The sequence below is a fragment of the Camelus dromedarius genome, chromosome X (assembly GCF_036321535.1).
Source record: "Camelus dromedarius isolate mCamDro1 chromosome X, mCamDro1.pat, whole genome shotgun sequence".
Classification (NCBI taxonomy): domain Eukaryota; kingdom Metazoa; phylum Chordata; class Mammalia; order Artiodactyla; family Camelidae; genus Camelus; species Camelus dromedarius.
The window spans coordinates 25099607-25123525 of NC_087472.1; the positions used below are offsets into that span (position 1 = coordinate 25099607).

The 23919-nt window shown below is 41.5% G+C and overlaps 1 long non-coding RNA gene across 2 annotated transcripts; it reads left to right on the plus strand.

Annotated features, from left to right (window-relative positions):
- Positions 1–3076: 3076 nt before the first annotated feature.
- LOC135320136 (uncharacterized) lies at positions 3077–12341 on the plus strand. 2 transcript variants are annotated; one of them, XR_010379359.1, is made up of 4 exons: positions 3077–3523; positions 8379–8449; positions 8622–8762; positions 11063–12341. It is a non-coding gene; the product is annotated as an uncharacterized LOC135320136 (long non-coding RNA). The 2 variants fall into 2 exon arrangements; XR_010379358.1 differs by lacking the exon at positions 11063–12341 and adding an exon at positions 10358–10724.
- Positions 12342–23919: the final 11578 nt, after the last annotated feature.

The following is a 23919-nucleotide window of genomic DNA, read 5'->3' on the forward strand; positions in this document are numbered from 1 at the left end:
TCACTTTGCTGTACACCTGAAACTAACATAATATTGTAAATCAACTAAACTTCAGTTCAAAAAGTGAAAAAAAAAAAGATGTGGTATACACACATACACACACGATGGAATATTACTCAGCCATAAAAAGAATAAAACATTGCCATTTGCAGCAACATGGATGGACCTAGAGAATATTATGCTTAATGAAGTAAGTCAGGCAGAGAAAGACAAATATTATATGATATCACTTATATGTGGTATCAAAAAATAATACAAATGACTTCATATACAAAATAGAAACAGACTCACAGGCATAGAAAATCAATTTATGGTTACAAAAGGGGAGAGGGAAGGGAGGAGGGATAAATTAGGAGTATGGGATTAACAGATACAAACTACTACACATAAAATAGATAAGCAACAGGAATTTACTGTATAGCATTGGGAATTATATTCAATATCTTATAATAACCTTAATGGAATGGAAAATAATCTGAAAATAATCTGAATGGAACCTTAATAATGGGAAATAATCTGAAATATATATATATCTGAATCATTTTGCTGAACACCTGAAACTAATGCAATATTGTAAGTCAAGTATACTTCAATTAAAAAAAAACTAAACATATAGCTACCATATGACCCAGCAATCCCACTCCTGGGTATATACCTGGAAAAAATGAAAACTCTAATTGAAAAGATATATGTACCCAAATGTTCATAGAAGCACTACTTACAATAGCCAAGACATAAAAGCAATCCAAACGCCCATCAATAGATGATTGGCTTAAGAAGATGTGGTATATATACAATGGAATATTACTCAGCCATAAAAAAGAATGAAATGCCATCTGCAGCAACATTGATGGACCTGGATATTATCATGCTTAGTGAAATAAATCAGATAGAGAAAGACAAATACAATATGATATCACTTATATATATAATCTAAAAATAATACAAATGAATCTATATATAAAACAGAAGCAGACTCACAGACAAAGAAAACAAACTTATGGTTACCAAAGGGGAAAGAGGGGAGGGATAAATTAGGAGTTTGGAATTAGCAGATACAAACTACTACATATATAATAGATAAACAACAAAGTCCTACTGTATAGCATAGGGAACTATATTCAATACCTTGTAATAACCTATAATGAAAAATAGGAAAAAGAATATATATGTATGACTGAATCACTATGCCATACAACAGAAACTAACACAACATTGTAAATCAACTATACTTCACTAATTAAAAAAATAGAAATGAGTCAAAATAAAGAATTAAGAATGGACATTCTGCAGTGAGCCAGTCTATTTAAATGGAGGACTAAGACCAAACAACAAGGTTGATTATGAATATGTGATAGAGTGAAACTATTATAAACCCTGATACAATAAAAATCCATTAATTCATTTGTTCATTAAATTCATATCAGTTAGTATTTACTCTGGGCCAGGCAATGCTGTACACATTATGGATACAATCATCATCAAGATGAACTCCCAGTCTTCATGAAGTTAGATTCTAATGGGAGAGACATACAACATATTATCTAAATATGTAATATAACATAAGATAGTAATGAGTGCTATGACAAAAAATGTATAAAAAATAGAGAATGATGAGGGTGCTGTTGTAAATAGTGTGGTCAGGGACGACCTCTCTGAAAAGATGATCTATGAGCAAAGAACAGAATGAACTAAGGAAAAGAGCCATGGAAAATGTCTGGGGAAGGGCATTCTAGGCAGTGGAACACGTCAATGCCCTTCAACCAAAGACTACCAGGAACATACTCATAGTTGACAAGTTGGGTTTATTAGTTTTTGCAGGGAGGGAGAACAAACTGTGGAATGTTTCAGTAAGAGAAGGTGAGAAAGAACCTACTATAGTATTTGGGCAATTTAGGAGAGGGTTGAAGGAAGCAGGAGTTTGCTCTAAATCAAATGCTGTCAGAAAGCAGAGGCAACTGTATGACTGGGCATCTCAATAATCTTATCTACAAGGGGTGGGGGTGGGGGTGCAGACTAGAGCAAGAATAAAGTTGTAATTTGTAAAGTAGCAGTCACCTATTTTGGCCAAGAGAGGGAGTATTTGGTGTTTTCTGGGTGGCACAGTGACTTTTTTAATCTTTCTATCTGCACTTAGAAAAATCTATGAAGTGGTCTTGTTTTGTTTCACTTTGTCAGTCACCTAGTGATTTTGACTTAGGTTGGGGTTCTGTGAGCTTACGTCCAACAGAAGAAAGTGGCCTGAGCGCTAGCCATCTTCCAGATATTAGGGGCTGCTTCCTAACCCATTTTCTCAAACAGCAAGTGGAAAACCTTAAAATATAAGGAATAAATTTTAGAAGTGTTGGGAAAGGAGAGAGGAGGTATAATTGTGGCTATGTCCTCATCTTTAATAGAAAATAGTCATTTAATTGTGCATTATTACTCTATGGGACACACTTATCCTAAAACATTATTCATTGTTTAGCTGAAATTCAAATGTAAACAGACCTACTGTATTTTTTTTTTGCTAAGCCTGACAACACTAAAATAAATACACTGTCAGCTGCATAAGAAATACTTTGAATACTTTGTGCCTTTCCTTTTCATTCCATTTAGAGTCTTCTTTTAATTCAGGATAGACTCTGAAAAAAATATGTAATTCAATTTGAGCCACTCCTCTATATTCTATATGGGCATATATATATATGCACATATATGTGCATATATTATGTATATGTACATACGTACACACAAACACGAGACACAGTAAGCACCCAATAGTATATAATACATAACAAACACACACAGAGCACTTGGAACACAAGCAGAATTGACTATGTTGGCAATGCGGCCGCTCTGTGAAATGTATCCTGTGGCTTGTCATCCTTCCCTTCAGTCATTTCAAGTACAAGGCTGAGAAAGACACGGTCTCAGATCCAATTTAGACCTGGCGAACCTCTTGCGGAACCGGAAAGATGGGCAGAACCGATTGCAGCGGCGGCTTGTTTACACCGATGCACACACCCCTTTCACGTCGCCTGGAGGCCACGTAAGCCGGGGGAAGGCTTTTGCCGATGTACCCGGAACGGTTTCCATGGTTGCCTCAGCTTTGCAGGGGGTTGCTCCGCGGCGGGTTCTGAGAGCCCAAGAGATCGAAATCTTTGTAGTCTCGAGAGACTGTTCCCTCTTTTCTCGGCAACAAGGGCTCGGGTGGTCTGACTCGCACAGCCCGGGATGGGGAAGCATCATAGTTCGTCAAAGAGCCCCGAGCCCGCGGGGCCGCCGCTCTCCCTCCTACCCTTGCTCTCGGCCGGGAGACCAGACTGGCCTCGGCCATCAGTGAGGTGGCCTCAGCCGAGGCTCCCGAAACCAACCCTGCGGCTCCGCTTGCGGCTCGCGGCGGCTTTCGCAAGAGCAGCCCTCGGCGCCGCGGGGCGCCCCCTCCGCTTCTGCTTCCTCGTCTGCGGGGCGCGGCCGCCTCTTGCGCCGCTGCCGGAGCGACGAGCCGAGACCTAGCCTCCTGGACAGGGACTGGGAGGAGGTGAGTGATGCGGATGCACCTTCGCTCTGAGGATCCCACCTGCCTTCAGAGTCCTTTTCATCTCTCATCCCGGTTCTTACTGTTCGCATTTCGCTTTCTACCTTCCATGCGCCCATTTCTATCTTTTTGCTTCAGTCTATCCACGACAGCGCCTTATTTGCCCCTCTCTTAATTCTCACTTACCCTTGAGCCCCTTCATACGGTGCTCTAACCGCTCCATCCCTTCCGCGACTGGTCTGGCAGCGGACATGGCCAAGGGTCTCAGACATATGAATAGGATTTATTTACTTTGTGTTATCATTTGTGAGCAAGTTTTTATTCTCCACTGGACTGAGTTCATGGAAAGGAGGAGCCCGATTTTATTCATCACAGAATTTGCAGTGCCTAGCACTTAGTAAGAGCTCAATCATAGTGTGTTGAATGAACAGATCGGTTTGAGACGATAACAGGATGTGTAAGTGGAAATTCTTTGTAGGGAGCTGGGGAGCGCTGAGATTAAGGGTTTAAACTGAAGAGGAGAAAACTTTCCCCCAAGCCATGATTGGATGAATGTAGGAAAAGTGATGTGCATAAATGCAGATGAAGCTACCTTGAGCAAGATCTTGTTAAGTGGTCTCAGTCTTGACCTTGAGGAATGAGGGGAGGGTGAGATCAATTTTCCTCTAATGAAAGTGAGTCCTGGAGGGGAAAAATAGTTAACAAAGAGAAGGAAAAGTTGTAATTATTGCTGAGTAAGTATTCATACCTACAAAGTGCCGTGAATGCGCTAAAGAAGAGAAATTTACAAACATTACAGGCATTGAAGGGCAGGTTGAAATTACAACAGTTGGGAGACGTCTTGATGATATTTTTTTCCAGCAGTGGGAAGTGAGGAGGAGGATACTGGCTGGATTCAGATTGCCTGAGTTTGAAGCCCTGCTTTGCCACTTAATACCTGTATGACCTTGGGTGTCAAGAGCTTACCTGAGCTCTCAATACTCCATGGTATTGCTGCCTCAGCATTCATTTTGTTTGCGGGGCTTGCAGGGACCTTAAATTGTCACTGGCCTCCTTATGTAATCACATGCCCTAGATAGCAACTTACAGAGTCACAAGCAAATGTAAGTTCCTGGTATGACTTCTCCAACAGGCCTTGTGATCTACAGTCTCCCCTGCCTCCTAGCACCTGTATGCTGTACGAGCCCCTTAGAAAAGACCACCATGGGGCTTACCAAAACCCCTGCTCTTTTGGTTTAAATTGACCAATCTCACCCTAGTCTGGGACCCCAAAACACTCCACCCACAGATCCTAATAAAAGCATGTGTCCCAGATCCTGTCACTCTCTGTCTGCACAATAACTTGACCTCCTTGTGTGCCTCCTGGAAGCAAATTGTGTACTTCCTCCAGGACCTCTGAGTAGTAAACTGTTCTATTTCAGTTTCTCTTGTGGTCTGTTGCTGACCTTTGGCTCACCATCCAGCACCCTGTGCCCCACTTAACAAATGTTAATTTAAGAAAGTAAAAACATTGGTCAAATTACTTAACATCTTCAAGCTTCACTTCTTCACCTGTAAAGAAGGGGATAAAAATAGTGCTGACATTTTTAGGGTTGTTGTAATGATTTAGTGCCTGGAACATAATACACATTTCGTTTTACCTATTAGGGTTTCATACCTGGGAGCAGGAACAGCAAAAATAGTCCTGAGTTATATTGGAGAACTACTTCTCCAAGTTATATGTTTCAGAAAGGTCTCCCCAATCTGTGTCAGTCAGAAACCAAACAGCTTTAGAATCTTAACCAAAAGGTGTAAGGACAGCTTGGATGAAATTTGCATTTGTCCATGTAGAAGATAAACAATTTATCTTAAGAATCCAGATGAAAGCAGGTAGCAGCCGGGACTGTTTTAATGGTCTCGTATTCACCCTGTTGGAGGGAGAGAGGGAATCCTCTCTTGGGTTATGGGGCAGCTGAACACAGGACCCCTGACACTGGACACAGAAGATCCACTCTGCAGGGCTAATCTGGAACTGCTCCTGTCCCTTTGATAAAGAGGTTTGTTTGGCTAGAGGACCTTATCCGCAGGAGCAGAGTGGGAAGGGGAATCTGCATTTAGGCCATTGGAGGCCCTGCTGGTTTGCCCAGATGTCAGGCAGTACATAACATTGGGCCTCAATTTTAGGTCCTACACCACAAGGATTCTGTGTCTTTGCAGCCTGGCTGGCATCATTGACCCTTATACTTATATATTTCAAGGACTGTTATTTGTATGTTTACTTTTTAGAGTATCTGCTTCTGGGAGCGAGAGACCCTGTGAGTCCAAATCTGTATAGTTATAATACCTTTTCCCCTGAATAAGGAAGTAAAAAATAATTTATTCAAACAATGAAACCAAATATATTTATTTTGTAAGTATTTTTTAAAACAGAGACAAAAGCAGCTAAATGTTGGGAGAATTAAGCCTCTGTTAGTTTTTTTTTTCAGTTTATGAGTAATAATAGCAAATATTAAATAGAAGAAATGACAAACATTACAATAAAACAAAAAAATTTTTAATGTCCTCCAAAGAGCAGATAGAGAATGTACTCCTATTCTAAAAAGGAACTAAAGGGAAAACAAGAGAGAGAACAAACCCTGAATTTCATTGAATACAACTTTTGTCACATAGAACTTTTCAGAGCTCCCTTTATTTTCTACTTCTTCTAGTGCTTCATTTTAAAAAATTGTCCTTACTAATTCTTGGGTTTCTGAAAACTAAAGTTTTAACCAAATTGGAACAGACTTCTTTTTCCTTTCATAAATATGCATAAACAAATGAAGTTATTTCCGAATGTAAAACTGTTTCTGTCACGTATTGCAGGGGATGAAATGAGCAGTTAGGAGCTGTGTCATGCGTGCAGCAGAAGGGACACACTTGACAGCCTCGCAGGCTGCATTTCTGGCCGGGCATCTCAGCTGTCTGTAGTCTGTGCCATTTGATAGTACTACCAGAACACCAGATCCTAAGTGTTGAGTTTACATTTATACCAAGTTTTTATTAAAGTTTAAAACATAAAGGGAGGATAGAATAACTAAACTTGTTGAATGTGAAAATACATATATATACATATAAATAACAGAATTCAGTCATCAAGTTATAATTTACATTCACATATCTTCTGGAAAGTTAGTGAGAGAGGATTAGAGAATTGGGAGCTCCTGAAGTATGAGGACTTTCTCCAAAGAATCCTTGTTATAGACTGAACTGGCTGCCCCCCAAATTTGCATGTTGAAGCCCTAACCTTCAAAGTGAATGTATTAGGCAGCAGCCCTAATTCAATGGGACTGGTGTCCTTCGAAGATGAGGAAGAGACACCAGAGATCTCAATTAACCAGTCTCTCTTCCCCGCCCCCCCCACTCCCTCCTTCCCCTGACCTGAGCACAGAGGACACAGAGGAGATGCCACATGACAACACAGCAAGAAGGTTGGGGGTCTACAAGCCAGGAGGAGAGGTCTTACTAGAAACCAACCCTGATGATACCTTGATCTTGGATTTTTAACCCCCAGAATGGTGAAAGAATAAATTTCTGTTGTTTAAGCCACCCAGTCTGTGGGATTTTGTTATGGCAGCCCTAGCTGACAATATAATCTTGAACCAGAGTAAGTCTTTTAAAAAATGTATTTTAAAAATATGACATTTGTTAAATCCGAGTCCATTGTTAAATTTTTTATTAAGTGAAGAACTCTAAGTACATTTCACATATTTCTTCTTTCTTGTGAGTTTTCCTTTTATATCCCTTAAATTTTAAAGCTATGGAACATACATAAGAAAACATGTTGCCAGTGGATTTCAGCATGCTACTTGTTCTCTTTAAATTATAATTCATGGGGTACTAATTTCTTATTCATAGAAGGGTTCAGTGTTAAAACAAATATGCATTTATCTCATTTTGAATTATTTTTTCCTCAACTAACCCAATAGCAGGTTGCATGCCAGATTTTAGCATTACAAAGGGATTTTTGAAATGAATGTGCTAGTATGGTTTTCTTTAGTTAATTTTCCTATATCCAATGCTATCTGAAGGCTTAATGCTTCTTCTGTTTCCTTATTTCTTTTCTGTTTGGTGCTATTCATTAGCTGCTGCTTCCCTTTCCTCTCTTTCTGTGTCTGCTTTAGGTTGAGTTCAGACAGTGTGCTTGACAGATAAACCTGTAATTTGTGACAAGTTGATAAAGCATTATTATCAGAAACTTGTTCTTACATATATTCTTTTAAGAACCTGAAATCATAGAGTTAGAGAAGTCACCCTAAATATAATTTTCTAGGCAATACCTCTATTCTAGATGTGACTTCAGAGAAAAAGATTATATGACATGGAAATTCCCATTCTAAACTATTGTAGCATGTTAATAATAGTCATTTTCGGAATTCTCTACAACAGGATGAAATCCCTTTACACTGTAGTGTGTAAGGTTCTTGCTCTGGGGAGACAGAACAGTTGCTGCTCTACCATATGCCTGTTCCACATAAAGAGTAAAATCACCAAGTCTTCCCTCAGCCTTCTTATCTCCAGTTTCTTTCATCTTTCCTTATGATTCCTGTTTCCCTGCATTTTCCCTATGGTTTCTTCTGAAAATATAAATCTCACATCCTGCTTTCAGTGTGAATAGCACTTTGTAAACTATAAAGCATTATGCAAATAAAAATGATTATTATGTTATTATGAAGGTGGTAGACCCTTAAACTGTACTGTTACAAAAGCAGTCCGGTGCTGGCTCTTAATGGTTCTTGGACAATCAGTTTGTTACTGAAAAGTTTTAAGTCTGTATTTTTATACTCCATGATCCGTATTTTATCACTTTTCTGATTCTCACAACCATTTTCTTTAAACTCAGCTCTGATGAACATACACCAGTAGAGGATGAAGAGCCAAAGAAAAGCACCACTTCAGCTTCTACTTCAGAAGGTATTTTTTAAATATGGAAATTTTTTATTGAGGAGTTTTAGAAGTTTGTAAATAGTTGAACATTAGACTTTACTCAAATTGCCATCATCAGTTCCTTTCCAGTATTTCAAATACAATAAAATTGATGCTCAGAAATACTTCTTTAGAAGTTGTTTTTTCGTATTTTATGTAGACGACAAGAAGAAGAAGAAGAAGTCTAGTCATTCGAAAGAAAGGTCCAAGAAAAGGAGGAAGAAAAAATCATCTAAAAGAAAACACAGGAAGTATTCTGACGATAGTGACAGTGACTCTGATTCTGAAACAGACTCCAGTGGTAAGAAAGCCAACATCGTTCTGCGAGCCTTGCTTCAAAACTAGTTTTACTTCTTCAAGGCTGATTTTAGAGGAAGGTTCTTAAAAACAATAATAGCCAAGAGTTTTGAACACTCCCGACTTTGTGTGGGGCTCCCTGCTAAGTGCTTGATATGCATTATTGCTATTTAATCCACACAGTAACTGTAGTTCACCTCTTAGAGAGGCGGAAAGGGAGGCTCGGAGCAGGTTGTAAATACTGCACCCAGGGTCACCCAGTTGGGATTCAGACCTAGGTGTTGCGGCTCCAGATTGGTTGTGTACAGCTGTACAGGCGTGTGGTGCCAAACCAAGTCATAGGGGCTGCATCAGCCCAGTGGAGTGGCTCTTTTGTGCGATTCTCACACTCAGTGGGCAATTGCACTTTGTGCAATTTTCAGAAAGCCGCACCACAGAGGAGCCGTCAGGCTGGCAGCTGATTTATAGAAGACACCCCCTGGGGGCCGATGCGTCCCAAAAAACCACCTTTTTGTGCCCCCTCCCAGCTGATGATTGATAGAGGGTGTCTCCTGGGGACACATTACACAGAGGCGCCCCTTCCTCTGATGTCACCTGGGTTTCCTGGCCACCATTGTCACTTTTCTTCCTCACTGCTGGAAGGCTGAGCTTTCTTGAAGCACAAATCTGAACATGTTGGTCCCTATTTAGAATCCTTCAGTAGCTCTCCGTGGCCTTCAGGGTGAAGTTCAGACCCTGGTTGAGCTCTCTCATCACACAGACCCCGCGCTCTCGTGCAGCATCCTCTGTGGCCTGAGGATGACTTTCTGTCTCCTCCATATCTCACGTCCTTTCTCTTGACTCTCTTACTTAGTACAGAGAGTCTGTCTGCCTGCAAGGCCAGTCTCTCCCTGCCTGCGACTTGGCTTACTCATTTTAACAGTGGCATGCCTAATTTTTGTAAAAAAACTGATTTTAAAAGAACGAGCTTAAGAGTCACCTTTTCCTGGTCAACCTTTCCTCAACCACCCTCCCCAAATCAGCCTGATTTTGAGATTCCTCTGTGCTCCCAGAACACCCACGTCCTTCTGTCACTGGATGCTGTTTACCTCTTTATCTCTATCTCCTCCATTAGACTGAGCTCCTGGAAAGCATCCCCCACAATACACAGCAGGAAAATACTCTCACATTCAGAAAAGTAAAGGGAATAGTATAATTAATATCATATACATATCACCTTAATTCTAACAATTATTAGTATTTTGACATTTTTTTAAAAATACAGGTTTTTTGCTGAGGTATGTAAAGTAAAATACAAATTTCATCTACACTTCAATGCTAAATATTTCTGCATGCAACTCTTAAAAAGAGAACATGTTCCTGCTTAACTACAATACCATTATCTCACCCAGTAAATTAATATTCCCTAAATCATCGAATACCTAGTGTGACTTTAATTTCTATGCTTTTCATGTCTAGCATGGTTTGTAGCATAAATGTGTGAATGAATGAATTTTTCTGTAAGAATAAATGGGATCGCAAAAGCATATTTATCTGGTCAAAGGTATTAAGGTTTTAGAGGTAAATTTTTTTTCAGTTTTAATATTTTTAAATTTTCAGATGAAGATACAAAAAGGAAAGCAAAAAAGCCCAGAAAAAGGAAAAGAAGAAACATAAATGACCAGGGTTTTTTTCTTTAATTTTTATTACTGCAAAGGTCAAATACATATATATACAAGTATAGAGAACAGTGTAATGATCTCCCATATACACACCACCCAGCTTGAATAATTATCAACTTGTGGGAAATTGCCACCAGCCCCCAATTATTTTGAAACAAATTCCAGATATCACTTCATTTATAAACAATTCAGCATGTTTCTTTAAAAGATAGACATTCTTATTTAAACGTAACCACATTACCATTACAATGCCTAATACTTAACAGTAATTCCTCAGTTCTTATCACACTTCATTTTTATTTTCGTTTTCTAGCCTGACAGTTTCACATGAGGAAGACAGCATAAAGAAATCCAAGGTCTCACTGCTTCTTTTCAATGATTCATTAATCTGGAATATTCATCAGGGGAATCCCTTTTGCTTCCAGCAACACTAAACCAAAAGGTTCCCTTTTAGTGTTTAGTCATCAGGAACCAGGGTTCTCTCAAGGATGCTGAATGAGACAAAATACATTTGAAGACATGACTGTCACTTCTTAGCTGGGAAGACACAATAATATGGCCTCTGTGGTGGGGGGAGGGGAGAAAAGGGAGAAGAGCCTCTCTGGCGTTGATGGCATCTCCTCTTGTGTTTACTTTGAAGCAGCAGTTCCTTTGGGCCAGAATGGTTTCCATTCCCCTATATGCTCTGCAAGAAGGGAGAGCAGTGAACAGAATTTGGAGCATCTAGAAGAAAACCAGGTGAATGTTTGGATGCCAACTTCGGATAAAGCCCTATGAATAGTGGGCTTCTTAAGAAGATTCCTGAGAGTCCAGGATTGTGCCTGAGCTTCTCATCATGGAGCTCGACCCTGTCTTGCAACATACTGTTCTCTCAGTAGGGACCTTCCCCACCCTGTCTTGTACGTGTATGTATCTAAGAAGTGCAGGGCCTATTGACAGTGAGTTAGGGATGTCACCTCATGAAAAGAGACCACCTTGATATTCCTTAGCAATTCTTACCCATACAATACTAACCCCACTTGGCACACAAAAACAAGTATACGAGGGAATTCACATGTTTACTGAAAGTACGAAAATGTGCCTTATAAAAACACGATGCAGTTTGCATTTATTCACTTCATTTGTCAGGCCTTCGGTGAACTGCTCTTGATGATGTGCTATGAAGAATCTGAATCTGGCAGAAAAACATTTTGGAAAAACTGTCACCCTGGAAGAAAGTATATCTATATATACTTAGATAGATAGACAGGCAGCACAGGTGTAGGAAAAGTGGTTCTATTTTTTTTTCCTTTGGGAACTCATGTTCCCATTGATAATGGGCAATTTCCACAAGTTGGAATTTACTGATCCCATTTACTACCCATTAAAGCCCCCAAAGTTTAAAACTTATTTTCCAATCATTTAAAAGGCTACAAAAACAAACCAATGTGAGATATACAGGACAAGATGTCCAAGTCCTGAAGCAGGCTTTAGAATGGCTGCCCTGCCAAGTTGCTTTTTTCAGGTTTACTGACCTGCATTCTAGCTTCGGTCTCATTCATGCATATTGCAAGCTCCTTCCTGAGGGGAGGGAGCCACAAATGTTTGGTATTTGGAAATGTGGATGAAATTAAATATACAGATGTTATTTCACGCTTGTTTTAAAATTTCTATTCCCCTCAGGCCCCCTACCCCAGTATACTTTTCCATAATAACCAACTCAAGGCTTGCTTTAGAGGGTGGTTTCCTCTTCTGTACAAAATTTAATGTGGCACCAAAAAAAATCAGGAATCAAGATAAATAATGTTTTAATGCAGTATTTAACAAGTATCAAAATTAGTGCAAAAATAATCCATAATGAAAATACTACCTAAATTTAAACATAGGTAGGATCTGACCCTGTACTTGCTTCACCGTGCCTCATGAATGGTTCCAATAAAACGTTATTTACAGAACAAGTCTCTCGCCAGTTTCCCTACTTGGTGGATTTAAATACTGCATGAAAATATTTACCTTGATGCCTAGTAGACACTGACCCCACCCCAGAGTCCTGGGGAAGGGGGCCCTGGTGGCGGCTTTGGGCTATGAAAAGGAGAGAAGGGACTCTGGAAGAGGGCCAGAGGCATCCAGAAACAACAGAACTAGGCACATCCAGGAGCAAGCCTCATACACGGGGAACACATCGGGGTGTCCAGTGTGGTGTAAGAGGCTCTCCATCTGTAGCTGCAAAGGGGTAAATGTGATGTAGTAGAGGTGATGCTGCCTGTCCCCAGGCTTCAGCCCCTCAGGCTCCTGGCCACTGCCACCTCGTCCTCCCCCGCCCCTGTTCGGACCGTATTTCCTCCTCTTCTCCCGCTACCATCCCTGAGATCTGGGGAGGCTTCATATCTGAAGAGGGGGAAGGGGAAAGGGAGAGGTTATAGGGAGGCGAAGGACTGCAACTGAGAACAGCAGCAGCGTCCTGTCCACTCGCCTTTCACTAGGAAAGGACATTTCCTGGACTTTGCCAAAGCATTTGTACGGGTCCGCGCACTGACCACGCAGTCCTTCCCAGTCTCCGTCAACTCCACGCAGTGATAGTATCGTCAAGGCTGCCCCCGAGCCCAGGCTCCCCGTCTTGAGTGCTGTGGATGAAGCTGACTCTGCGCTGGATCCGCGGGAATGCCCTCATCGGGGTTAGATCTGGGGTCAGTAGCGGGGTCAGGTCCTCTTTCCGACGCCTGGTCTGGGTTATAGCGTGTCGGCTGCAGGTGCAGCGCTGGGCGGCGCCTGAGGCCGGGGCGTGGCCATAGAGTAGTAGGGTCCGTGCAGGGAGGGTCCTGGCGGGGGCGCGCCGGTTGGGGGAGTTGGAGCTCCGACTTGTGGCTTAGCTGACTAGGCCCTGCTCGGGCGGGGTGACTGACCTGAGGAAGGGGCTTTGCTGCACTGCGCGAGCCGACTTGGGGCTGGGGAGGGGCGGGGAACCAGACCTCACTCGCCTCCGAGCCCGGGAGCAGTGTTGGGAGCATGTCTCTCCGCCTGGCCCTTGACAGGCGCAGCTCTGTTGCTTTTAGTTCCCCCGGAGCGAGAGACGCAGAGATGGGGCTGGAGAAAGCGCGAGGTCCCCAGCAGCCCCAGCTGGCTGAAGCAACGACCGTCCCCCTTGTCGCGTGGGCTCTGAGCACGACTCTTCCCTCTGGGGAGTTGGTAACCCTGGTTCCGTTCCACTCGCCTCCAAAGTGTACGAATTGGGACAGTGATTCAGATGAAATGATTAGCTAGGGGACTGCCTGCTCTGGGTTTTTGCAACAACGCTGAAGCAGAGCCTTCTGGGCTCCGGGAGGCGCATGGTAGTGGGATTTGGGGGCTGGGTTTGCAGTGCCCGCTGCAAGAAACCCAACCTGTCCCTTGCAGATGCAACAAGTACTCCAGATTTGTAGTAACAGTGTAAAACTTGCCAGTGCTTAGTGTATCCAAGAACGCTTACAGTGCAAGGGGCCCTTCCTTGGACTTTGCACATAATTGTGGAACATGCATCGTCCACCTCTGGCTGCAGGCACCCTACAAAGGCGCACGTTTGCCCTTTATTTGGGCGTGTGCTGAAGACCGGGGAGTTTCCATCTTCTACAGCGGTGCCCTGGGGAACCTACACCCCATCTCCCTCCCTTCTCCTCCCACCCTGTCTCTCCTCTAACTTCCTGAATTCCTGTTTCCCACTGAGAAAGGTCAAATTAAGAACCAGGTCAGATTGAGGGCTTTATGGTTCTTCAAGAGGTGTTTACAGGGGCCCTAGGACGTGTTAAAATCCTGAAAACTTTGCAAATTTTCTCTTGAGTGAGTGAACTTCAGGGGTTGGAAGTTCAATCTGGACTGGAGGGGCTATGCCTCACCCTGCATTGCTCTGTCTGTCCCTCAGGGGTGGGGGGCATGGGGACCATTCATTTCCTGGAGAGAACAATAGTTTTTTTTTAATATCCTGAATACTAAGAATAGCTTCTAACCATGGGTCCTATGCATCACATGATTTATCCGATTTTTACCTGCATGACTACCATTATTATCATCCCTTTTAAAAAAGACATTAAACGAGGATGGAATGGCTTAACCTCACTCACAGACAAGCCCTGCCCTGATGATGAGGTGGTTCCACTCACTGCACTTAAAGATGTGGCCTGTCTTCCACCAGTGAGTTGAAATAGAGAAGAGCAGGGAGACAACAAACCTGCCTTCAAGGGGACAAGGGGATTTGATTAAACAGCCTCTTAGGTAGCTTTATCCTAAAGAACATTAATTATTTTTTTCGTTAATTAATTCCATTTATAAATTCTTCAAATTTCTCATTCTTAATGACACTTTAGGGCAGGTGTGGAGGAGAGGAGGTGAGATTTGTGTCCGCATCATTAATGGGCTCTTTGGGAGCTTGTCTTGGAGAGTGGAGGTTACTTACATCATGGGCACTAACACTTTGGGATTGAATATTTTCACCAAAACTTTACAGATGACCATACCGCACTGCTTTATATTCACCACTTCAGTCACCTTCTATTTATTTATTTATTCATGAGGGTCTGTGAGAGGGGAGATGGTTATCCTTGGGTGGTTTGCAATGAGGAAAGGATGTTTTCTTGTGAAATAATGTCCCTCCTGCACTTTTTTGTATCTGTGAGCTTCAGTCAATAAGCCAGTGTTGGCTGCTGGTATACAGGGCCCTGTGCTGGGCAGTGTTGGGGCGTGTCACAATGCCTGACCCTGGGGGTTTTGGCAAGCAGAAGGATCTGTTACAGTTTGTTAACCCAATCATGGGCTCCCACATGACCCAGCCCTTGTGCTGTGGGTTCTCAGAGTCTGTCTGGAGAGGCAGATCGGCCCACACCACAGAAAGAAGCCACACATTATGGAGGCAGACTGCCCAGCCCGACCATTTACTCGCTCCATGACCCTGCTAGTTGGCTGACCTCTGTGTGCCTTAGTTTCCCCATCTGTAGAATGGGTATCACAATGGCACCTGCCTTATGGTGCTATGAAGTTTAAATAAAGGAATAAAGATAAGACCCATGGTGAGCGCTCAGTCAACATTAGCTGGTGCTGGAGTAAAGGGATCAAGAGTGCGGTCAGTCTGTATCCACGTCCACATTGACACTGAAGATGTCAGGTGAGGAGTTACTGCGAAGAACACAAGCATCTGTACAGGTTAGACGCAGAGGACAGTGCCTGGCACAGTATAGGTAAGTACTTGATTCACGTGAGCTACTGCTATTATCTGCATTGTTGCTTCTGTGTTATTGATGAAAACTACCTCTAATTCATTGACCCTTACCCGAGTCATTGGCTAGCAGTGAGAACTGAGCCTGGATGCAGGGAACGGTTAGGAATTCAATACAGTACACAGCTCAAGCAGAAAAGACTTGAGCCAAGGCCCCAAGCCGGGAGCAGGCAGGTATGTCCAGGAGATGGAGGAATGTCAGGGATCCACAGACTGTGCACGATGGAAGGGAGACTGGAGTATCATAGGACATAAGGTTGAAAGGGAAGAAATAAAGATGTGGCCCTGCTGGGTGCAACTGCCAGTTATTCTATATGTAAGGGGGAACCAGGAGATATTTCAAGCAAAGGAGTTTCATGAGCACATTCATATTCTGGGAGGGTGACACAGGCTGCTGGGGGTGGGAGAGGAGAGATGGAAGCTAAAGTTAGGGATCAAGTAGTAGTTTGTGGTAATAATAAGTTGTAAAAGCAAGTCCCCATGAGGGCCTGGCAATGAGAATCAGAAAAAAAGGGAGAATCAGAGAATTTACGGATTTGAAGACGATTAGAAGGGAGAGTGTCGAACAGCTGTGAAGTTTAGAGCATGGTGACTGAAGGGTGGTAATGCCATTACCCAATGTAGGGAGCACAGGCTTGTGGTGGTAAACAGTTAGGGCCGCACATGTTGAATCTGAGATTCATGTGTGATTCAATGAACTGTTAGAATTATGATCCTGGCATTTGGGAGACAGAGCAGAGATAAAGGATAGATTTGTAAATCATCAGTGCAAAGGGATGATGGTTGAATCCACGAGAGCAGAAAACATCGTAAAGGGATAAAGGGTAAAGTGAGAATTCAAGAGTGCTAAGACTGGGCTTTGGGCAAAACTACACCTCAAGGAGCAGGTAGAAGACAATCAGCAAAGCAGACAGAGAAGGAGCAGTTGGAGAGACAGAAGAAAATCTCATAGAGTGCAGCTCATGGAAACCAAGAGAGGAGGGAATTTCAAGAACGAGAAAGTAGCCAACTGTGCTGAGAAGTACAAAGAAATAAAGAAGACTGAGACCTGGGTTTGGGGGTTTGGTAAGTCCCTGAGGAATTAAAAAAAAAAAAGTTGGTAAGATAGGAGTCATATTTAAGGGACTGTAGAGAAAAATGGAAGGAAGAAAAATAAGTTGGCAATAAACATACAGTACAATTTAAAGGAGTCTGACACCAAAAAGAAAGGAAGGGTAATAGATAGTTACTTAATTGTCCTGTACAAATCTTTTTTTTTTAAATCAAAAATTCTTTTGTCAGCTACAGTAATCAAAACACCATGGTACTGGCACAAAAACAGACACATATATCACTGGAACAGAACAGACAGCCCAGAAATAAGCCCACACACCTAAGGTCAATTAATCTTCAACAAAGGAGGCAAGAATACACAATGGAGAAAAAATAGCCTCTTCAACCAGTGGTGTTGGGAAAGCTGGACAGCCGCATGTAAATCAATGTAATTAGAACACTCCCTCACACCACACACAAAATAAACTCAAAATGGTTTAAAGACCTAAATGTAAGACATGACACCATAAAACTCCTCTTTTTGAACATAGGTGAAATATTCTTTGACGTAAATCTTAACAGTATTTTCTTAGATCAGTCTCTCAAGGCAAAAGAAATAAAAGCAAATTAAACAAATGGGACCTAATCAAACTTAAAAGCTTTTGCACAGCAAAGGAAACCATCAACAAAATGAAAAGACTACCTATGGAATGGGAGAAAATATTTGCAGATGATGCAACCAACAGGGGGTTAATAGCCAAAGTGTACAAACAGCTCATACATCTCAATATTGAAAAAAACAACCCAATCAAAAAATGAGCAGAAGACTTAAGACATTTCTCTAAAGAAGATACACAGATGGCCAATAGGCATTTGAAAAGATGTTCCACATCGCTAACTATTAGAGAAATGCGAATCAAAACCACAGTGAGGTATCACCTCATACCAGTCAGAATGGCTGTTATCAAGAAATCTACAAATAAATGCTGGAGAAGGTGTGGAGAAAAGGAACCCTCCTATACTGTTGGTGGGATTGTAAATTGGTGCAGCCACTATGGAAAACAGTATGGAGATTCCTCAAAAAATAAAAATAGAGTTATTACATGATCCAGCAAACCCACTCCTGGACATACATCCGGAGAAAACTCTAATTTGAAAAGATACATGCACCCCAATGTTCATAGCAGCACTATTTACAATATCCAAGACATGGAAACAACCCAAGTACCCATCAATAGATGAATGAATAAAGATGTGGCATATATATACAATGGAATACTACTCAGCCATAAAAGAATGAAATTTTGCCATTTGCAGCAACATGGATGGACTTGGAGGGTATTATGCTTAGTGAAATAAGTCAGACAAAGACAAATAATATATGATTATCATTTATACATGGAATCTTAAAAACAATACAAACAAATCCATATACAAAAGAGAAACAGACTCACAGACAGAAAACTTATGGTTACCAAAGGTGGTAGGGGGAGAGGGACAAATTAGGAGTATGAGATTAACAGATACAAACCATTATACATAAAATAGATAAGCAACAAGGATTTACTGTATAGCACAGGGAAGTATATCCAATATCTTGTAGTAACTATAATGGAATATAATCTTCAAAAAAAACCCTGAATCACTATACTGTACACATAAAACTAATGTAATACTGTAAATAAACTATACTTCAATTTAAAAAATTCTTTTGTCATGTCTGTAATCCTGTATCTGAGTTTCAAATTTGGATGTAAAATAAGACTCACCTAAACACAGTCATAGGTTTTGATCAGAGAAGCAGAGTGAAAAGCAATGAGGGATTTATTATAGGGATTAGACCTGATGTGATCGTGGGAGCCGAGGAAAAAGTCTATGAAAGGCTGCACATGCACTTGGCCCAGAATCTGGAGATGTTGGAGGAGGAGATCTTGTGGGCTGGAGTTGCTGTGGGCCCTACTGCTGTCCCACACCAAGGTGTACCAGAGGGTCAGTGCCACCACGTGCCAGTGGCAATGTCGCCTGGTCCTACACCAAACTTCAGAACATAATGGCTATTGCTCCACTTCCACCTCCCAAATCCTGCTCCAATTTTTCTTCTGGCCAACCTTTACTCAGAACAGGGAAGACAATCCCAGAGAACATATTTCCAGCCTAGCTAAAATGACAAAGCCACTACAACAAGTGTTAGACATTACAGTAGAATGTAACTGGTCACCACTGGAAAGGAGGATGGCACCCCATGGCAAAGACACACTGGGGTTGTTCCGAGCCTCAGTTATACACAAGGATTTCCCAGCATTTGGTGCTCAGATTCGACAAAAGCTGTGTCCAGGAAAGACTCATTTAAGCACCACATTTACTCCGCCAATCCTGTTGAGTGTATCTGTCCACAATGCTCAGTGGAGCAGAAGAAGGAACAGTAAGTATGCATGGAGTTACAGGCAGCATTTTGGAAACATTCTGGTCACCGTGAATTTTGTCACTGACTGCTGACTTCTGAGGTAGGCCACCCAGCTGTGAACCTTCCACTCAGCTCTTCAAAGAGGGTGAGTATTCCTGGGTATATAGCCAAATAAATGAAAACACTAATTTAAAAAGATACATACACCACAGTCTTCACAGCAGCATTATTTACAATAGCCAAGATACGGAAGCAACCTCAGTGTCCATCAACAGGTTAATGGATAAAGGAGATGTGGTGTATACATACAATGGAATATTACTCAGCCATTAAAAAGAATGAAATAATGCCATTTGCAGCAACATGGATGGACCTAGACATCATCATACTAAGTAAGTCAGACAGAGAAAGACAAATACTGCGTGATATCATTTATTTGTGGAATCTAAAAAATACAACAAACTAGTGAATATAACAAAACAGAAACAGACTCACAGATATAGAGAACAAACCAGTGGTACTAGTGGGGAGAGGGAAGTGGGGAGGGACAAGATAGTGGTAGGGGATTAAGAGATATAAAACCACTATGCATAAAATAAATAAGCTACAAGGATACAGTGTACAGCACAGGGATTATGACCAATATTTTATAATAACCATAAATGTATAATCTTTAAAATTGTGAATTGCCATGTTGTACATGTGAAACTTACATAATATTGTACATCAACTCTACCTCAATTTTTAAAATTAAAATATAAATAAATAAAACAGAGTGAATGTTTCCTTCTTTTTTGACAACCCTTGGAGAAATAAAGGTGACACAGGATCAGATTAGCTGTATAGGCTTTGGTAGAACAGTGATTAGTTTCCAAAGCTTCCGATGGGAATATGAACCTGAAATCTGTCCCACTGTGACTCATGGATATCTTCCCAGATTAAAAGCAGAGTTTCAGGGGTTAGGGTGTAGCTCAGGGGTAGAGCACATGCTTAGCATGCACAAGGTCCTGGGTTCAATCCCCAGTACCTCCATTAAAAAATAAAAAAATAAAAAAACCTAATTACCTCCCCCCACAAAATAAATATTTTTTTTAAAAAAAGCAAAGTTTCAGAGGCAAGAACTTCTGCTTCTCTACTCTCTCTCATACCTATTTAAATAAGAACTAGAGGGGGACCTTGGATACAAGAGAAAATCAGAGGAGAAAAGCTTAGCAGCACTGGGATGCTGCACAGGTGAGAGCAGATATTCTGCTGATTGTATGGGATATGCTGTGATTTAAGCACTTTCCAAAAGAGAAAGAATCAGAGGTGGCTTTATTACAAAACAGTTGATTTTTACATAAGAACCTTCAATGAAAAGTTACACTTTTCTGTTTTGACTGGCATTAAGCTCTATAACCAGAACATGGTAAGCAGCTCTACAGCCCACACTTCATTGAAATTTATAAGTTATCCTAGGGATAAATTAAGTTAGAAATAGGAAATATTAATTTAGCTACTAAAGCTTTACACCTAAAAACTTTTTCATGAAATTCTGATTACTCTCTTTTAAAGAGTAATAGAAATTATGGGAGTTACTTTGAAGAAGACTAGTTCTTCAAAAAAAAATAATAATAATAATAAAATAATAGCTAATTTTGATTTAAGACTTGCTATGTGTTAGGCACTAACCAATTATTTAACATGTATTGTCTCATTTAATCCTCCAAATACCTGTAGGCAATCAGTAGTCTGACTGCTTCCACTTAAAGATGAGGAAATTGGAGTCTGGAAAGGTTGTGATATGTGTAAAGACACACAGTAAATTCCAGAGCCAGAGTTGAAACCCAGCCTACACCACTGCACTACCTTCCTACAAAAATTCACACTGATCAACAGATAGACATTACTTCAGCAAAAGATGTATAAACAGGAATGTTCAGTGCAGCATCTTTTATAGGAGTTTAGCATTTGAAAAAGTTTATATGTTTATCATAAGGGGCTGTGATTAAAGCCCCTTATGACAGCCCTTCATTAAATTGTTTCCACTTAAGGATGAGGAAATTGGAGCCTAGAAAGGTGGTGATTTGTGTTGACGCTAAATTCCAGAGCCAGAGTTAATGAAGGTACCTCCATTCAATAGAATAGTTATGCATCTGTTAGGAATTATATTGCAAAGAAGTATGGATAGTGTGATTCAATTTTAGTAAATATAGCATCTTTATCAGTACTTTTATACAAGAAAAAATCTGGAAAATTATGCAGCAAAAATACTAACAACAAACATTTTGAAATGATAGGATGCTAGGTGAATTAAAATATTAACTACTCCCAACTTTTCCTACAACAATCATGTAATAAAGAATAGAATAAAATCTTTCAAAATCACACTACTGCCCTTTCACTGAGAGTTACTACTTCCCTCTTGAGCTCCAGACTGGAAATCAGCCCTGACTGCACTCTGGTGCTATGAGGCTTTGAACGTCACTTATCCTCTCCCGGCCTCCTGTTCCACATATATAATGATGAGAAGGTGATTTCACTTCAAAAATTCCTTCCAGCTCTAACATTCTTTGATTTAGTCAATTTCATTCCTAGCGAAGTTCTTTATTAAAACAATGACAACAACATAGAAAGGGCTTGTGGGGATTTAAATGTTGATAAACGGTCTCCTCACACTTTATCTGTTTTCTCTGGCGTATGAAGTTGTGCCCATTATTCCCTTCCCACCAGTCTTGTGAAGGGAATGTTAACGCATTTCACCACAAATGTGTCAAATCCCTCTAGAAAAATAAGGGTCTTTTCCCAGAAAAAAAACATTTTTAACCTATATATTAACAAACAGGCAGGCAAACAAACAAAAAAACCTCATTACATGCCAAAACAGCATACCCTGCAACCCAAGCCAAAAAAAGAAACAAAAGCAAACTATCCAAACACAATCCCCACTGTTCTTGTTCCAAAGACTCTAGGCTTCTTTCTTAACATCACCTGTTACCTATACATCTGAACAATGATGATGATGATGACGATGACGATGATAATAATAATAACAACAACAACTAACCTTTCTTTTGCTTCTATGCATAGGGCCATTTAAACTAGCGAACTCACTGCAGAGCAGAGGAAGACGAGGAAAGAAGTCTGCTTTTTAGAAAGGCGGCAGCTGCCAGGTCTTGGCTTACTACCTGCCCGGGAGTTATTCCCGCGCGGGGGCGGCCCCTGCGCCCGCGCGTCTGGCCGGGGAGTGCCAAGAGGCTCTCCAGCGCCCTCTGCTGTGGAGTTGGCTCCACGCCGCCTCTGCCCGCAGATCCTCCTGGCAGTCTCTTCCCCACCCGCAGCTTCCTTCCAAGCCTCTCGCCCTTGGTGGGGTGATATGAGACTGCGAGGTGATGTGGCGTGAAGTGGAGCTTGCAGGGGGCTGTGGTGGAGGGCGTTTGTAGTCTGAGAAGTAATGTGCAGACAGGGGAGAGGTTGAGGGGAGTCTGTTGGGGTGCGAGAGTGATGTGCTGGATACCGTGGCACCAACACCTACTTTCCCCTATGCGAGCGAGCATGGTTCTGGCACAGCCCATGCCCCGACATCTCCCGCACCCCGCAGCCCTTTGTTCTGCTTAAGGGAGTGGTACAAAGCCGGGGGCGGTTTTTCTATTGCCTCTTTAAACCTGCCTCCTTCCTATAAACCTGAAAATATACCCTTAGAGGAAAAGCGCTGTGTTTTCTATTATCCTTCCCAGCCAGGGCAGTCTTTCAGCAGTCTGTATTAAGAAAACAGAAGATACACCTCCCCTCCCTGGGAGGATCATCTCCCCAAGAGTCAGTGGGCTGGAGTCTTCCTTGCTCCCCACCTCTACTTTCCATCCCGTTATCAAATACTTTCCTAGATGATGTATTCACCTAAGAACTGTAAGATTCTGAGGTCTCATTTATTTCCACTCGCTAGCTGTGACAGCAGGTAAATCACTAAACTATTCTGAGCTAATGACATCAACATCATAGAGTGGATGAATAAACCTCTCTTATTCACTCGTTTCACATATGTCCAGCAGCTGGGCACTGGGCTAGGTGCTGGAAACACATCAGTGAGCAAGACAGATGCTTTCCTTACTGTCATGAAATTTGCCACCCAATTGGGAACCCAGACAATAAACTAATAAATACACAAGTGGTGCTAAATGTATCCACGTAAGGAACATGGTACAAGGAGAGAGAATCCAATGGATTCTGATTTAGGCTGTAGAAGTCAATTCCAAGGAAGGGACAAGAAAGCTTAATCTGAAGGATAAATAAGCCAGATGAAAAGTGTTGGGCAAAGATCCTGAGCTGGGAAGGTTTCATATGTCCCAGGAGAGGCGGTGTGGCTAGATATCAGGAGTGAGGAGAAGAGGGGCTCCAAAGGAGTTTGGAGAATTAACCAGGGGACTTGTAGTGTTGTACATTCTATGGGTTTGGACAAATGTATAATGATGTGTATCCATCATTATAGTATCAAACAGAGCATTTTCACTGCCCTAAAAATCCTCTGTGCTCTGCCTACTCATTCCTTCCCCTGACCCTCAACCCCTGGCAGACACTCATCTTTTTTCTGTCTCCATAATTTTGCCTTGTCCACAGTGTCATATTGTTGGAATAATACAGTATTTAGCATTTTCAGATTGGCTTGTTTCACTAAGTAATAATGCATCTAAGTCTCTTCCATGTCTTGTCATGGACTCTCATCAGATATTTTTATATGTCCAAAGAGCTAAAAGAAACAATGTCTAAAATCTAAAGCAAAGATTCTGCTCCAACATGTAAAGTGCTTACAAATCATCACTCCCATCTTCACAAGAAAAAAATATGAACAGATTAAAAATAAATGATT